Source organism: Cervus canadensis, chromosome 1 (assembly GCF_019320065.1).
Source record: "Cervus canadensis isolate Bull #8, Minnesota chromosome 1, ASM1932006v1, whole genome shotgun sequence".
In the NCBI taxonomy this organism is placed as follows: Eukaryota; Metazoa; Chordata; class Mammalia; order Artiodactyla; family Cervidae; genus Cervus; species Cervus canadensis.
In genome coordinates, this window is record NC_057386.1 from 96,135,423 (window position 1) to 96,140,805 (window position 5,383).

Here is a 5,383-nt window from a genome sequence, read left to right on the forward strand (position 1 = left end):
TGGGGTTGCAAAGAGTCAGACACAACTGGGTGACTGAACAACAACAGAGCTTAAAAGAAAATGTGACTCAAATGTGATTTATAACATACGTGTTTACATATAGCTCTTCACAGTGATATGTTTATAAAAGAAGGTTTCTAAAAGACATTTTCAACAGACACAGTAACAAAACTGCAAAAACTGAAGGCCATTATTTCAATTAGGATTTGATATTTAACTGAGAAACACTCAAAGATGTTCCTGGAATTGAGTTGACTGTAGTCAAAGAGACAGGCTGTTCACTAATTTAACCAGTGGTTTTCTTGTCAGCGTGTGTATCTCTGTGTGTAAACTTTTAATCATTCTGAAATTCCATTAAATAATAATATAACAATGGGATTTCATTTTAGACAGTGACATATATTCAGTTAATGAGCTCTTTTTTTAAAATAGTGGGAACTTATAAGAAAATAGTACTTCAATATTAGTAACTTTACATGATAAATTCTAGAACAGCATCACAATTTCACTGAACTCTTAGAATGAAGTTTAAAAAAATCACTCAAAGAAAGTTTAAACACAGCCAGTATAATCATTATTTTACTTTTTTTTATCTACTAATACTGAGAGTAGTGGTCGCTCAGTCGTGTCTGACTCTTAGTGACCCCATGGACTGTAGCCTACAAGGCTCCTCTGTCCTTGGAATTTTCCAGGCAAGAGTACTGGAGTGGGTTGCCATTTCCTTCTCCAGGGGATCTCCCCAGCCCAGGGAGCGAACCCGGGTCTGCCGCATTGCAGGCAGACGCTTTACCGTCTGAGCCACCAGGAAAGCCACAATACTGAGGGTGGCTGGAACTCTTACAATAAACTGTTGCTCTTTTTCATGGGGAAGTTTGAAAGACTTCTGCACAAATTTTCAACATATGGATATTTTGAGAGGATTGGTATAATGAGGAATGAAAGTAAGTGGCAGACAATTCTGTTTCATTCAAGACAGTGTTGAGGGAACAAAACATCCCCAAACTTTCCTAGAAAGTTAAAATTTCCCAGGAGTCATTGAAGGGTCTCCCAGCTTGTCTATATTAAATAAAGCCATTCTAGAAGGAATCTGAAGATAAGGAGAAAACATTTAATGGCAGGAAAAAAGAACAAACCTGGGGCTAGAGGTGCTAGTTCAAATCTGAAGACCTATCATTGGGATGGACTAGGATTTTTGAGGTCTTATTCCTGTCAAACAAAACTTTAGGGCATAGGGTGAACAGTGGGGTTCTCTGAATCCTCTAAGAAGTTCCTGTCACTACTAAAGTTGAATCAAGTCAATTACTGCATGCACTACTTTTGTTTCCCTTTACTATGAAATAGAGCCAGAATGTGACCATTGAGAAGGAAATGGCACCCCATTCCAATACTCTTGCCTGGAAAATCCCAAGAACAGAGGAGCCTGGTAGGCTACAGTCCACTGGGTCGCCAAGAGTCAGATACGACTGAGCAACTTCACTTTCACTTTTCATTTTCATACATTGGAGACAGAAATGGCAACCCACTCCAGTGTTCTTGCCTGGAGAATCCCAGGGACGGAGGAGCCAGGCAGGCTGCCATCTATGGGGTCGCACAGAGTCGGACACGACTAAAGTGACTTAGCAGCAGCAGCAGAATGTGACCACATGAAAATTAAACCCTATTAGCAAAAATTTTCCTTTCTGCTTAGGGAAGAAAAGTGCAAAGGCCTCCGTGAAGCAACAATCTTTCTGTTTTAGTTTGTGAAATTTACCCATCATAAATCCCTACCTAGTTATCCAGAAAGTGAAGTCCGGGGGTGGGGGGGGAAGTTAGGGTCAGGGGGGTGAAACCCTCTTCTTAAAAGATAAATAAACCCAATAGAAAATAATTTGTGGTTACCAAAGGAGAAATTGAAGGCAGTAGGAGAAGGGGACGACAGAGGATGAGATGGTTGGATGGCATCCCTAACTTGATGGACATGAGTTTGAGCAAGTTTCAGGAGTTGGTGATGGACAGGGAGGCCATGGGGTCACAAAGAGTCAGACACAACTGAGTGACTGAACTGAACTGAAATTACCAAAGGGTAAAGGGTAGAAGGATAATTAGGAGTTTGGGATTAACAGAGACATGCTAGTATATATAAAATAGATGAAAGAAAAACAAGGACTTATTGTAAGCACAGGGAACTGTATTCAATCTTATAATAATCTATAAGGGAAGAGAATCTGAAAAAGAATAGATATATTTATGGGGGGGATGAATTGGACAGCTGAATCCCATTTAGCTTACCCTAGTGTTGAAAGATCATGAACAGCAGTAAGAGCTGTTTCTGAGAGCAGAGAATGAACTGGTACCTGCTTATATTTTAGATCTTCTATAAATCTGCTCAACCTGCATCTCCCAGCCACCCAAGGCATACAAGAAACTTCTGGATACTTGGCAGGACCTCTATCTGAGGTACCTAGGGGAAAAGTGGCCCAATGGGAAGAGTGTAAACCTGGGGCCAGTGGGCAAACAACTCTTTCCAGGAATGAGCCTTAGAACCAAGCTAAAGTATTATATTCTAACTAGGGTCCTCAAAGAGTCCCTCCACAACCTTCAAAGCAGGAGATTTGGGGATTAAGTCAAAAGAAACCTGAAAACTCTGGCTTGTCTGGGATTCCTTAGTTTTAGTTCTGAAATTCCTGTGTCCCAGAAAATTCTTCAGCCCTGGGCAAGCTGGGAAGCTTGAGTAAGGACATGTAAGTTGCAGAGGCCAATTTTGTGCCTGGTTCCTCTTCACCACAGAGATAAGAGGCAGTTTGTGAAACACTTTTGAATAAGGATGCCATGCTTTTTTGCTATGAAATAATGTGGAGTTGACTCATTGGAAAAGACCCTGATGCTGGGAAGGATTGGGGGCAGGAGGAGAAGGGGAAGACAGAGGATGAGATGGCTGGATGGCATCACTGACTCAATGGACATGAGTTTGAGTAAACTCCAGGAGTTGCTGATGGACAGGGAGGCCTGGCGTGCTGCAATTTATGGGGTCGCAAAGAGTCGGACACGACTGAGTGACTGAACTGAACTGAACTGAACTGAATGTGGAGAAAGCAGTCTTGCCTAACTATTACTAAAAAGATTAATAAAGAAAGAGTTACCTTATTACGAGGAAAAAAGGCCATAATTTTTTATGAGGGAGTTATAGAAGGTAAGCCATGCCCAATGTTCTACCCTGACTTTAAGGGCTAAAAGTCAGTTAGCTTCCAGCTTTAGAAGTTTTGATGTTTTAATTCTTCTCCTTTATAAAGGGAAAAGAATCTAGAATGGAGTGGAAGTGGTGGGGTCAACAGGCAGCCAGTCAAGCTTACAGAGCTGAATGATGTGGCACCTCTGTGAACACCTACCCATCTCCAGTAAAGTCAACTCCACTGATCAATGCTTGGTGAGATCTTTGTCTTTGTGAATCTGGAGAAGTGATTTAGTGTGAAAGTGAGCCAGCCCTGTGGAAGTCAAGATCAAAAACAGAGGAAACCTGGGGAAGATAGACTCACACCTGAGGACCAGACTGTCATTCTCCAGAGGTCACTGAATTCAGGTCACTTCAAGAAGGCTTTTGCTCAAAATGTCTTCTTTTCAGAAAGACAGCTCTTTATAACTCTACACAAGATAGCCACCACCTATTCCCATCAACCTCTGCCCTTTCACCCTGGTCTTATCCTTCCTGACACTTTTCTCCACCTGACATTTTATGTGGTAGGATTTTAGGGAGTTCAAAATATAATACCCAATCCTTACCCTCCCACATTTAAATCGAATCGAAAATTAAAGCAGAGGAGAAAAAAGATGAATTTCAAAGCTTCAGCTCCAGTGCAGAGAAAGACAATGTTAGGGTCCTCTCCCCCGAGCCCATAGCAGAGTGTGGTTTGGATCTGTTGTGTACCTTTCCTAACCATGACAGCTGCTTCTCCGTGTTCTGTTGCCAGGCAAGGAAAAGAATGAATTTCCATGTGAAGGGAGAGGCCAAGAGAGCCACATGGGCTTGAGCTCATCCACAGAGACACAGAAAGAGGGAAAAGTTGGTCACAGTGCCCAAAACATTGTATATTTGATTACTTGTTTAAAATGTAATGATAACCCTATATGCAAAACAGAAAAAGAGACACAGATGTACAGAACAGAATTTTGGACTCTGTGGGAGAAGACGAGGGTGGGATGTTTCGAGAGAAGAGCATCAAAACATGTATATTATCTAGGGTGAAACAGATCACCAGCCCAGGCTGGATGCATGAGACAAGTGCTTGGGCCTGGTGCACTGGGAAGACCCAGAGGAATCGGGTGGAGAGGGAGGTGGGAGGGGGGATCGGGATGGGGAATACATGTAAATCCATGGCTGATTCATGTCAATGTATGACAAAAACCCCTAAAAAAAAAAATGTAAGCCCCATTAGGAAAGACTTTGTTTTGAGAGCTAATGAATCTCTAAGGTCTAGAACAGGGTCTGGCATTTGATAAATTTTAGTTGAATTAGTAAATTCACTGGGGAGAGACTAATTAATTTCAACCAAGGGGCAGTGAAGACCTTGGGTGACATCAGGGAAATGTGAATTTTAGTTAATTAGAAGACATGCAGGCAGCATTGTCAACATGGTGATATGCTACCCAGATCCCCCCTCAAGGAAAGACCAGCTCCCCAGCTGCAAGGAAAGCTTTCAGCAGACAGTCTGCAGTCATGAGCTGCTTCAGGATCTGCCTCCGACAGCCAGAATCACTCCCTTACAGGCCATTGTACATCTACTGTACAAAGTGGGAGTCTAAGAATATGGTTATTCTGAGCAACTGCAGGTCTCTTCTGATAGGCAGTAATTGCTCTGAAACATCCCATTGAGTCAGCTGAGATTTTCTCAGCCTGAATCATGATCCAACATTTCTCTCAGCTCAAGCATTCTTCCTCTCCCTTCCTCTCATAGGTGTCAATCCTTAATGATAATTTTACACACTTAACTCTGTTCTCTGCATCCTCTTCTGGAAAATGCAACCTATGACAGCAGGGTCATGCTCCAGAGAAATAGACATGTTTTCTTGGACCTTGAGGAGAGAGGTCTTGGCATAGATATACCTCTTAGGGAGTGATTGCCATACATGGACACAAAAACCCTTCAAATTTGCAAGGATTTTTACCAGGAGAAGAGCTGTTGGAAGTGAAAATAGAAAACAGAAATTTGTAAGAAAGAATCTGAAGAAATGCCAGCACTTAAGGATGAAAGGAGAGTCCACAGTGTAACACTGACCCAGGAAGATAGGATGGAAAAGTATGGCCGGTATTTTCACTTAGATGACACTGGTATCCTTGAGGAGAAGGATATTTCAATTACTGTGTTATGAATTGTGTGAGCAAGAAAAGGGGATGGTTAATGATAGTCTT